The sequence below is a fragment of the Pinus tabuliformis genome, chromosome 8, assembly GCF_031772625.1.
Source record: "Pinus tabuliformis cultivar Carrire ecotype Pingquan chromosome 8, CPIR1, whole genome shotgun sequence".
Lineage (NCBI taxonomy): Eukaryota > Viridiplantae > Streptophyta > Pinopsida > Pinales > Pinaceae > Pinus > Pinus tabuliformis.
In genome coordinates this window covers 1,764,899,490-1,764,912,882 of record NC_142294.1, presented here as the reverse complement: position 1 = coordinate 1,764,912,882, position 13,393 = coordinate 1,764,899,490, and the positions used below count along the sequence as shown (strand labels likewise).

Genomic DNA, 13,393 nt, shown 5'->3' with positions numbered 1-13,393 from the left:
TCTCTGATATGCAGCTTTGAATCTGGGTAAGGAAGGGCACTGATCTGTAGGATGGTATTCTTCACAGACAAAACACACTTCTAGGGAGTGCATTGGACATTCGTTCCTAGGATGCTTTTTAAGGCACCTAGGACAAAAGATGACCAAAGCCCTCTCGGCTTCCTCTTGCTTCTTTTGGATCCGCAAGGTATCCAGTTGTATGGCAAGAAACTGCCTCATATCACTCTTGAAATCTTTGATCTGATTTTCAAATTCATCTTTGGACAAGATGTTGCTCCCAACATCTCTACTTGTAGCCATTTGCTTCAGAGGAATGTTTTCTTCTTCTTCTCCCCTAGAGGTTCTTCAGATATGTCTTGATATCCACCCAGGGGTCCTTTCATCACAGCCATCGAAGGAGAACGTTGGCTGTGTGAAGCAGTGGGGGTGTTGTGCAATCATTTTTCTAACTTATCTCTACTCCTACAAGGCATGAAATAGATTGAACGACAACTAACTATCTTGCGAAATTGAAATGAAAGCAGGAAAGGACTACTCTATTTTGCTCAAATGAAATTGCAAGAATGAAATGCTAGTCTACGCTTGCGGAATTGAAATGCTAATCTACGCTTGTGGAATTGAAATGCGAAATTGAAAGGCTATTCTAGGAAAGCAGGAAATGCTAATCTATGAAAGCAGGAAATGCTAATCTATGAAAGCAGGAAATGCTAATCTACTTTTGCATAAATGAAATTGCATAATGGAAATGAAATAAACTACTTAGCAGAAGGTTGTAGTAGAAAATAGAAGAATAGCAACAATCACCAATACTCTGCCGCTTCCCCGGCAACGGCGCCAAAAAGATGGTGAGCTCCAGTATTGTAGCAATGATGCTACAACTCCTGGGGCTTCCTGTCTCTTAATTTTATCAACCCGGTAGTTCGTACAAACTTGGAAGCGGCGGTGCTATATGCACAAGTACTAGCTCTTGTCGCAGCTGTCACTTGGTCAGCTGGCACAAGTCCGCTAGGGCTCAAGCCAACTTCTATAGGCTCTCAGAAGAAGCTTGCTAATTGATGGACGAAAGCTAATCTCAGAGGAAAGCTACTCTACTTGACAAAAATGACTGAAAGAAAATCAAAGCATGTAAACCTAGGAAACCCTAATTTAACTAGTCTAACCTCTATAATGCAAAGAATGTGAATGCAACTTCTACTAATGCTGTCATTACCTCTAATAAGTGCAAATGCATGGATCTAAGCTACTTGCATCATGAAAGACATGTTTTTGTATTTTTTCTTTAAGTGTGTGGAATGATTGTGATTTTGTGCTAACTAGGGTTTGGTTGTGCAGAGGGGATGAAGAAGGAAGGAAAGCGTGGGAAAGGTTGGGGAGGCTAGGAGAGGTCCCTAGTGATCCTTAGCATCCATCCACAGAGGTTCCTCACGTTCAGAAGCTCAGCAACCGAGTGAGTGGCCTCCTACAGGATGTCTGCAGGGGATCCTACAAGATACTCTGGTTTCTACAGGATGTCTACAAACGGCTACAGGATGACCTACCGTGAGTGTTTGAAGTGATGGAGGAGAGATGGAATGGTAGGGGGAGATGTGTAAGGTAGGAATAAGGCTGGTGATGGCTCAGAAGTGGAAGAATGGGATAGGGAGTGAGTGTAGGGAGTGGGTTGGTGAATGGAAGGATGGTATCTATGAGAGGTTAAGTAGATGGGGCTATGTGAGTAATAGAAGAGCTGGAGGTTGAATGAGCTGAACAGAGAGTGGCTGAGTGGCTTTAGGTGTGGTTGACAAGAGGAGGAAGGTAATGGAGTGGTATGAAGTAGTGCAGATGAAACAAATTGTTTATGAGTGTCACCAAAACGAGAATGCTTCAACCTGAGCTACCTGTGACATAAAATCAATGAACAACAATATAAATTGTGAAGGAAACTCATGCATGGCAGTGGAATGAAGAAGTAATGCTAAATATAAAAGTGCATGAATGGATCAAAGTAATGCCTCAGCCTACTTCCAAACAACTACAGCAATTCTAACTGATAAAACCAATCTGTTTGACTTCTACAGGAAATCCAAATCAGCAACTATACTCGAATGCATGTAAAGGAAAATGGAAACGAAATGCGAAAGGAACAATATTGATACAAAGGAAGGAGGCCTGAGCTCTCAGGTTGGGCCCAACCCCAAGAGCTTTAGGCTCCTTTAAAAACTCAAAATCTGATCCAAAACTGCTTGCTTTTATTCATAATCAAAAGTCTAATGTCATGCCAAAACTAGCTTACAAAGAGCGAAAACCAAATTGACTAACTAGCTGCTACGAAATGACTAACTACTAGCTACGAAAAATGACTACCAACTAGCTAACCAAAATGAGGCCCCAAGCCCTCTTATTTATACAATTTGAGGACCCAACAGTCCTCCTAAAAGTTAGGGACTTGGCTGCCCAAGACTTGTAGTTAACAACAGTCCTACTTGACTTGCTTGGCTGCCCTTGTGCTCATTGATTTGGTGGCCTTTGAACTCCGAGCTGATGGTGGAGAATTCGAGATAAGGGCCCATAAATGAGGGGGACACCTTCCTACAAATCCTCTAGCTTGTTCTCCCACGAATTTGGCTGCCAAGTGCTCATTAAGACCTTCAAATTTGTCTCCAAGTTGACCAACAAGGCTACACAAAGCACCCATTAGACTTGTTGGCATAATGACTAACCAAATTCACTCTATTAACATAAAAATAATCAAAAACATGCAATAAACAAATGAGAATGGTGGAATAAGCCAAATTAGGAGGTTGAATGAGCCCAAATAATTGTACATTTTTGGGGCTCATCATCAGTAGACAAGCCCAAGGTCAGATGCAGTCATTGAGTTGTGTGGAACAAGAACCCTCCATGGAATCTCTTGATTTGCAAGTGTGAAGGGTAATGGCAACATTGGAGGAAATGAGGTAGTAAAGAGATGATGATAAAAATGAAGTCATTTCATTTTTGAATGATTTGCAACAAAACTAGTGGGACATTCTGGATCGCTTGGCTTCTCTGTGACAAGGCTAGAGGCGCACCAATGATAGACTTGATGATATGGAGCCCCACCTTGCTCATGTGGAATTTCATGCCCATCATGACCCAGGTCCTCTTGCTCCTAATGCTCTGGGTTTTGGTCATGCATATGATTTTCTCCATTAATATGTGATGAATGTTGGTTGTTTATTGGTTCTCTACTTCTTTTGGGTTATCTTAGCTTTTTGATTCTAGTTATTATGTAAAAAATGATAATTCCTTCTTAGTATTTATATCACTCTCCTGGCCAATAAATCTGGTCAGAGTGAGGTTGGGAGAGCAACGATCCTTGGGAATATCAAATGTAATAATTTGATCAATTAATAAAAAGTTTAGGATGACAAAATAAATAAATAAATCGAAATATATAAAAAACATTTTAACTGTAAAATAACATGATTAAAATGACATCATTTTTTTAATTGTGTGGTGTTAATAATCCATAAGATTGTAACAAAGCTTATTTATAAATTAAATTTTTTCGTAGTAAAATGAAAATACATCTTTACTCCATATATATAACTTCTTTTAATAATCATAATAATAATAATAATAATAATAAATTATAATTTAATTTATTTCTAGGATATTTTAAATTAGTGGCGTGAAATGTATTATTCCTTGAGAGACATATCTACAACCCAAAGTATTTTTTTAATTATATTTGAAATTTGAAAAAAAAAAATAAGAATTTTGTAATTTTAACTATTCAGATTTAAATTTTCCCATTTTCTAAAACTTCACATAATCTAATTTTCCAAAATGCTCAAGAGATGATGATCTTAGGCAAAATCACAAAAATATAGCTTAATTAAACCAAAAAATAATAAAAACAAAGAATTCATCACAAAAGTAAAACAAGTGATAGAATGTTGTATTGTTGAATGTCATCACCAAAAATTAAGAAATATGATTAGCTTATATATATATATATATATATATATATATATATATATATATATATATATATATATATATATATATATATATATATATAATTAATTTATTTATTAAAATATTTTTTTAATATAATAGGGAGAAAAACTATAATTTATAAAAATTGAAATAATAGAAAACCAAAAAAAATCAAAATAAAAAAATTAAATAAAAAAGAAATAAATTTAAAAACAAAAAAATAGTAACTAACAGAAATGGAAAATACTAAAACACCTATAATAAAACCTAAATTAATAACTTCACAAACAAAAAAATAAAAAATAAATAAAAAATAAAAAATAAAAAATAATTAAATTATATATATATATATATATATATATATATATATATATATATATATGTCTAATATCTAATATTTAAATAAATTACATAATGTTTTGATAAAAAAAAACACTAATACGAAATCAAAGCAACATGTGGGGCAAGTTGCTTAATTAAGCATGGATAAATAAGACTTTCAAAAAATTGTCCACCTTTGTGTCATGTGCATGCTTGGAAAAAGATTACACTCGTTGATATTGTTGTTGATAAAGTTTCCATTGAAGTAGTTTGGCACAACACACTTCTCAAAGCCCATCTTTTATTCCACCCTGACATGTTAGTTGCAGTTCTAAGCTCTAGCAGACAAACATAAGGAATAAGAACATTAGAGATCCTCTAGAACATGTGTAGAATGGCGTGCATTTAGATCTCACAGACCCAATACATTGAAGATAGCTGGGCAAACAGACTTGTGATTATTTTGCTTGGCAGAGTTGAATATGAAGCCTAATATTTTGATGGGGAGGTACACGTTAGGGCAGCTGTTGGGGCAAGGGACGTTTGCCAAGGTCTATTACGCCACAAACCTCAAGATCGGCGATAACGTTGCAATTAAAACTATGGACAGAGAAAAAATCGTCAAGATTGACATGATAGGGTAGATTAAACGCGAAATCTTCGTCATAAGACTGGTATGCCACCCCAACATCGTTCGACTCTATGAAGTCATGGCGAGCAAGTCCAAGATTTATTTCGTCATGGAGTATGTTAAACGAGGCGAGCTTTTCAACCAGGTTGTAAACAAGGGGGCACTGAAGGAAGAAGAGGCTAGGAAGTATTTTCAACAACTGATAAGTGCGGTGGACTTCTGCCACAGCCGAGGCGTGTACCACGGGGACTTGAAGCCGGAGAACGTGCTATTAGACGACAACAGTGACATGAAGGTCTCTGACTTCAGCCTTAGTGCCCTACCAGAGCAGTTCAGGTAGGACGACCTTCTCCACACAATGTGCGGCACCCCGGCCTATGTCGCGCCAGAGGTCATTACCAGTAAGGGCTATGGTGGTGCCGAGGCCGACATCTGGTCATGCAGGGTCATAATGTTCGTGCTCCTGGAGGGTTACCTGTCGTTCTAGGGCACGAATTTGATAGTGATATATAACAAGATTTGCAAGGGAGACTACAAGTGCCCGCCAAGGTTTTCCTCCAAAATCCGGTGGCTCATCCTCCGGCTGTTGGAACCTAATCCTCAGACGAGGATCACCGTCCCGCAGCTCATGGAGGACCCCTAGTTTCGGCGGTGTAAGGACCTACGGTCCGAAGGCATCACCGCCGATACAAAGTGTGAAGAAGGTGACCGATCAAGACTTGAGCGCGTGCAAAAGTGGAAAGGCGGTAGCATATTTATAGTGAACGAGCGAGGGCGTTCACCAAACGAGCCGACGGTGGAGCGATTGTGATTTGGGGTGTTGGTCGATGGGCCGACCAACCAAAGGAGAAAACAAAGGCATCCGCTTGGAAAAGTAGTGTAGGTCAGCCATGGGTGGCACGACCATGCGAGGAGCATATATATAGTGAGGCGTTGGAGCTTGAAAGGAGCACATTCGAACGTGGACCGTTCGAGCAGCAAGAAGGAAGTGCGAAGAGGTGCAGGTCGTAAAGAAGGTGCAGAGTTGATGCGCCCACTCTTGGGCGGATGCACACAATGAAGGCACGGTCTTGGAATATCGGGTGAGGGCGTGGGTGAAGGCACCTGCCATTCAGACAAAGGCGCGGGTAAGCCTTGGGTGAGGGCGTCTAGATAGGCATGCACGACGAGCGACTGGTGAAGGCGTTTGTGCAAGCGTGCATGACGGGCGACCCAAGTAGGGCGTCTACTAAACGAACGAACCGAGGTGCTGAACGAGTGACTCGGGTAGGGCGCGCCATGCATGGAGGTGAGTTGGTCCACACGGTGAGGTTGTGCAGACGGACGACCGGGTGATGGCGCACTGTGCATGACGGAACGGTGGAAATGGTGAAGTGTTGAGATTGTGAACGGAGGTGTGACATGTGCGGAGGCGCCCGTGTGTGGCGACTTGGTTACAACGAGGCATGCCCAAGTTGGGCAAACAACACGATCGTGTGACAAGGTGAATGAAGAGTTGGTGAGTCGTGCAGTGACCGTGCGGAGACGCCGACGAGCTGGGCAACCAAGTTTGCCGAAGTTGAAAATTAGCTAAGTGTAAATTTGGAGTTTCCCAATATTTAACTTGTACTTGTAAAAGAAGATTATATATATTGATTCGGGCAGACTCATATTGTAGGGAGTTTCCCCTCCCTTTATACTATTGTGCATTTCTCTTGTATAATGTTTTTTATGTGAATGTTATGGGCTTTGACTTGTATAAAGGATAAAAATAATACTTGGTAACAAAAATAAAACTAAGTATGGAATGTTAGGTGTAGTCTACAATCATAAGTATCGGTGAAAATAAAACGATTGGTAGTGCTCCACCTCGCTATAAGTGATTGAAAGACTACCGCAGGTGTAGGGGCGTGACAAGTGGTATTAGAGCTCAGCTGGAGCTGGTGTTGAAGATTGAAGTTGTTGATCTGCACTTCGTAACAGATGGTATTGAAACTGATTCAGGGTTGAAGAAGCTTGACAGTTGATGATAGTGGACGCAGGTCCTTGCAAATGAAGGAAGTTGGTTTCACATACAAGTGGAACAAGGGCCAGTTCATGGTTGTAGAGAACTTGGTGAAGCTGGTGAATGGTGAAACAAGTTTAGCAGAGGTGAAGCTTAGTGCTTGGGCCAAGCTGAACGACAAGGCATGGCAGGTTTGGAAGAATGTGAAGAGAGGCTCTTGCTTACCTTATACAGGTTGAAGCGGATGAAAGAAGAGAACCCCCGGATTAGAGAGAAGCTTGAAGTCTTGGAAAAGAATGTTGAAGACGAACTTCTTCAACTTGGTTGGACAATGGAGCAAGATGAAGTTGCAGATTGTGCTAATAAGGAAGAGGAAGCCGTGATGATCGAGGATGTTGCAGATGTGACAATGATGGAGGATGAACTTGAGATTGATCAAGTTGGACCAGATCGTGTCATTTGCAGACAAGGATGGATGAGGATACTCACATGGAGGAGCCTCATGATGATGATGTAAGTATTATTGATACTTGTGTTTCACTTGAGCATTTGGTAGATGAACCGTATTCAGGGAAGAGCAGAATCAGTTTGCCGATGCTAGGGAGGATTTTACCATGGATGACTATGATGAGACCTCGTATGGAGAAGCAAGGATTGTTGACTGTTGCAGGACTTGTTGGGGTTGTTTGTGACCTTATTGTAGAAGGTGCAAAGAACTGTGACAAGGGAGGAACATGATGATCGTTGTGGAGGAATGGGTCATGCTTTAGCCACATGGAGAATTGGCTAAGTGCCCGGCATGACTCATGGACAGATTGAAGGAGGGCACACACTTGAGCTTGATGATACTTGGGTGGACTTCTCATGGCCGAGACCAAGAGCAAGTCTTGGTGGAACCTTTAGTGGGGGAGCTGTGATGGAAGGGACTCGTGATGATGATGATATGGTTGGGTGACCGAGTTCACTAGACCGAAGATCGTAGACTTGGATAGGGATGATCGATTGTTGTGATGAGTCTACTTGGTTGGACTACATGGGCAACTTAGTCATGGACATCAGGTGGGAGACATGGAGCATGGCAATATTATGCAGGGACATTATGCAGGAGCACTTATAGAGGTGTCATATGGGCATCCAATGAGGAGTGCCAAGGCAGGGATGTTGTGCAGGTAGATTTGCTGGTATGACATGGAGATATTTTATTTATGAGCCGATGGAGAGGTTGTGCACTCTTGTACAACAAGGCCATGGACTTGGAAGGAGTTGTGAGTAGAGTATGGAGCATTCCTACTACATGGAGAGCTGAGGCATCTTGCAGAGACCTTTGGGCCGAGACTTGTATGCTTGTTGAGATGTTGGATGGAGATTACTCATGGAGCTCATGATGACATGAGTTTGTGACTTTTGGGACTTCATATATGGTGGACTTGGAGGATCTAATGCATTGAGGAGCTGAGGTCAGAGACTTTGATGCAGGATGGGGTGCATACTTTCAAGTACATGTATGGAAATGGCTTGGAAGAATGACTTGGTATGGAGGATCGATATGAGACACTTTGGAGTGATGGAGTTACAACGATGATGATGCCTTGGTGGTGACACTTGGGCATGGGTTGAGCCAAGACTTAACCATTTAACACATGGGAGCTGACTGATCTATGATCATGGGCAGCACATGGATAGATGAGACAGGTGCATACTTGTTTCTACGGCAGACTTGAGGGATGGCACATTGCAGATATGATGGAAGTTGCTTCATGGACCTAGATGTGGTACATCGAGAGTCGGAGTTTGATGAGATGATCTCTTCATATTGAGGAGATACACATATGGATGATGATGTTGGGGTAGATGTGGCTGATTTCATGCAGCACATTAGTACCAAACATCATGGACAACATGTTACAGATGAGATGAGGACTACTTCATGGACCTGAGCATGGCTTACACTTGTATGAAGATGGATTCTTGATCGAGTTGAGGATGTGACGGGATGTTCTGAGAAAAGACTGATGATGGCATGAGGATGTGCATTCTCATGGTTCGAGCATGACAGTTGGATTAGCTACCCAACTAGTTCAGACATGGGGGACGTCAGTATACAAAGATGTGTTAGCATTATGTTGGAGTATCATGGCAGCAGTTCACACAAGGACGACACATGATGAGGTCGACCCGATATGTTGCAGGAAGCTTGTAGCTTGAGATGGAGGGCCCAGCCTTCCACGATGGGGAGCAACATGTGGAGATTATGACAAGGTGGTTGATGGTCATGGATTGAGATGATTTCCAGTGTATGACATACCGATGGGGTGTATACCTTGGTATGGTGATCTTGGTGATAGATGGTTGCCGGGACGAGATATTGTCGAGGACAACAATGATTTCAAGTGGGGGAGGATGTAAGGACCTACGGTCTGGAGGCATCACCACCGATATGAAGTGCGAAGAAGCTGATCGAGCAAGACTTGAGCACGTGCGAAAGTGGAAAGACAGTCACATATTTATAGTGAACGAGCGAGGGTGTTCACCAAACAAGCCAACGATGGAGCGATTTTGATTTGGGGCGTTGGTTGATGGGTCGACCAACCAAAGGAGCAAACAAAGGTGTTGGCTTGGCAAAGTAGTGCAGGTCAGCCATGGGTGGCATGACTATGCGAGGAGCATATATATAGTGAGGCGTTGAAGCTTGAAAGGAGCACATTTGAATGTGGATCATTCGAGCAACAAGAAGGAAGTGCGAAGAGGTGCAGGTCGTAAAGAAGGCGCAGAGTTGATGCGCCCACTCTTGGGTGGACGCACACGGTGAAGGCACGGTCTTAGCATATCGGGTGAGGGCGCAGGTGAAGGCGTCCACTGTTCGGACGAAGGCGCGGGTAAGCCTTGGGTGAGGGCGTCCAGGTAGGCGTGCACGACAGGCCACCGGTGAAGGCGTCTGTGCAGGCATGCACGATGGGTGAATCGAATAGGGCGTCCATTAAACGAATGAACCGGGGTGTTGAACGGGTGACCCGGGTAGGGCGCGTCGTGCACGGGGGTGAGTTGGTCCACACGGTGAGGTTGTGCAGACGAACGGCAGGGTGAGGGCGTGCGGTGCACGACAGAACGGTGGAAACGGTGAAGTGTTGAGATTGTGAACGGAGGTGTGACTCGTGCGGAGGCACCCATGTGTGGTGACTTGGTTACAACAAGGCACGCCAAAGTTGGGCAGACAACACGATCGTGCGACGAGGTGAACGAAGAGTTGGTGAGTCGTGCGGCGACTGTGCGGAGGCGCCGATGAGCTGGGCAACCAAGTTTGCTGAAGTTGAAAATTGGCTAAGTGTAAATTTGGTGTTTCCCAAAATTTAACTTGTACTTGTAAAAGAAGATTCTATATATTGATTCGGGCAAACTCATATTGCAGGGAGTTGCCCCTCCCTTTATATTGTTGTGCATTTCTCTTGTATAATGCTATTTATGTGAATGTTATGGGCTTTCACTTGTATAAAGGATAAAATAATACTTGGAAACAAAAATAAAACTAAGTATGGAATGTTAGGCGTAGTCTACAATCATAAGTATTGGTGAAAAGAAAACGATTAGTAGTGCCACACATCGCTATAAGTGGTTGAAATACTACCATAGGTGTAGGGGCATGACAGGCGGGGTTTGAAGCACCCGCATGCCGACGATGATGTTGATGGCGGCCTCCTAGATGACGTGGACTCTGTTTTCTGCGTCCCTAAGCTGGCTTGTCTGAACGCCTTCGACATTATCTCCCTCTCGCTGGGGTTCAATCTATCTGGGTTATTCAAGGATGAGGTCGCGAAGTAGGTGTCGCGATTCCCCTCGACTTAGCGAGCATCGAGCATAGTGTCTAGGCTGGAGGAGATTGCCAGGATTTTTTGGTTCAGCTTTAAGAAGTCGAAGGACTGTAAAGTGAAGTTTCACCGGGGGTTGGAGCTGGGCAGGAAGGGGCATTTGTGGATTGATGTTGAGATTTTCGAAGTCACTCCCTCGCTTTTCGTGGTGGAGCTTAGGAAAACCAACGGTGATACATTGGATTACAGTAAATTCTACAACCAAGATCTGAGGCCCAGTCTCAAAGACATCGTGTCGACATGGGACGACTAACCCTTAATAAAAGGAATTGCATATATTCACTGTGTATACTTCACCATCATTATTCAGGTTATTATTATTATTTTTTTGTTCTTTTGGAGTTATACGGAAACCCTTATTCTGATTGTAGATTCTTGTAACATGTTTACGTGGTTGTTTGGGCCACTTGTCCATCTCTGAGACAGACGTTTCCATTCATTATCGGAATTGTTTATAACAAGAAAACTTTTGTAGCAGAAAATATTTAATTATATTAGTTTGAACTCAGACAAGGTCCCTGCGCTGAACATTTGTCATTGTCTCTGCGCCACCTAGTGGGGAGCTCCGGGCATTGGATTCAATTCAAGTTACTCGGCTACACGTACCCTGTCCAAAGCAAAAAATGTAAAACGAATTGGTTGTCAAGTTATTTTTTACAGTTGTCAAGTTATTTTTTATAGTTGGAAAATTTATTATAATTAAGTTTTCAAATCAGTTTATTTTGCGCAAAGGAACAAATGTACAGTAAAATAGTTGTGAAGTTATTTTTTATCATAAGAAAATTTATTAAAATTAAGTTGTCAAATTAATCATGAAAATAATTATCAAACTAGTAGTAAAATTAGTTATTTCTGATGGAGTTGTTTTTAGAGAGATTTTTTGGAAGTTTTTAAGGTGGGTTTTTCTAATCAAATTTCTCTAAAATTTGGTAGGAATTTATTGAAATCACAAGCTTGATGGGTAATCCTGTGTAATCGAAGTGTCCTAGAGATTTTCCAGGGTGTTGAATCTATATATACAATCAAAAATCTAATTTAAATAAAACAAATTAAGATTTCATCTCAAATTTTTCCATCAGATTCTGACACTTGAAAATCCAAAAACTCACACTAAAAACAATTCCATCTCAATTATGCATAATAAAAATTTAACATAAATTAAAATCTTGTGTAAACATGACACAGAATGTCCTCATCAAACGTTTTTTTTTTTTATCGTTAAAACTATGCTATTTCTATTATTTATAGTAACAGTAGAAAATAGTTACAGCCAGGAGTACATGTCGCCAGATGCCAGGGGTGGCGCTCTGGATGGATGGTATTCACAAAAAACTACCCGCGCAGGGGCATCCTCATCGTGACTGAACACCCACGCAGGGGCAACACCATTGAGATCAACAACCCATGCAAGGGCACCGTGACTGAGACTGGTAGCCCACGCAGGGGCTGTAGAGCTTTGAAGACCAGAAAAAGCAAAATTATCTATCCCACGCAGGGGCAAGAGAGAGAAAAGGAAGTTTTTCAGCAAAATCCCACGCAGGGGCATGGTCATGCACAAAACTACATAATTGTCAAGCCAAACATAGACATTCACGACATACATTGAGCATTTGTGATAAGAGTAACAGTTCACAAAAAAACCTGAGCATTGTCTGAGGGCAGGAGCTTGGTTGAGCCGGCGTCTATTCGTCCGAGTCTTCCGGATAAACCCAGTACTCGCCTTCTGGGGGAGGTCCCCAATCATACTTGGCCTTGCCTGAAGCGGGCGCTGGTTGAGATGATGGTGGAGCGACCCCTGGCTCAGGTTGTGCCTCTGCCTTTTCCTCAGCTGCTCTGGAGCTTTCAGCAAGATGAATTTGGGCGCTGGGTTGCTCCCCAACCTCCTCTTTCGCTTCCTCCAGGAATAGGACTGAGACGTGAGCTTGAATGTTAGAATTGCCCTGGGCACCGCTGAAGGAGAATACCGCTGTACCAAACGCGGGTAGCGGGGCAGCACTTGAATCCGGCGTCCTGGCGTCCATGAATTGCTGCGACTGAATGGGATTTGCTTCAGCCACCCGGTGGCACAGACAACGGCAGCAATTTGAAGATGGATTGGCGACCGGGGGGCGTGAAGTTCCGCCTCGTCCCGTGCCTCGACGGCTAATGAGCCTCTGTCTCGGCGGCATGATTTCCTTGAAGTCCGATGAGGGTGTGAGACCGCCTTCACCCCCTTTTGATGCCCTATCTCCACCTCCAAATGCCAGAGGGAGTTCTCGAGCTTGTGCTCTGAGACCTGACGCCCAGAAACCCAAATCCACAATTCGAACCTTATCCGATGCAAAACATTCCAAATTCTTGCCATACTTAAGCTGCTCTGGCTTGCCTCGATACTGGTAAGCCATAACTCCCCTCTGCAACAGTTAATGGAGCATAGCCTCGGCAATGAATTGCCGTCCTCTCGCTCCTTTGCTCTCACGCTTGCCATCCAGGGCGGCGGAGGGCAGTTAATGACTTGTTCAGGCTTGAGGCCGCCCATGCTGAGCAGGTGGCGCGCCGTCCTTCTTCTGCGTGGCACCCGCATCCGGGTGGGCATTGTCATTTTGGATCAGCTTATCCAATTCCTGGGCTTGAGCATTGTCTGTGATAATG

The 13,393-nt window shown here is 42.8% G+C and overlaps 1 pseudogene; it reads left to right on the top strand.

Moving 5' to 3' along the window:
- The first annotated feature begins 4,766 nt into the window (after window positions 1-4,766).
- Window positions 4,767-11,015, top strand: LOC149243198 (CBL-interacting protein kinase 2-like; annotated as a pseudogene).
- The last annotated feature ends 2,378 nt before the right edge of the window (window positions 11,016-13,393 follow it).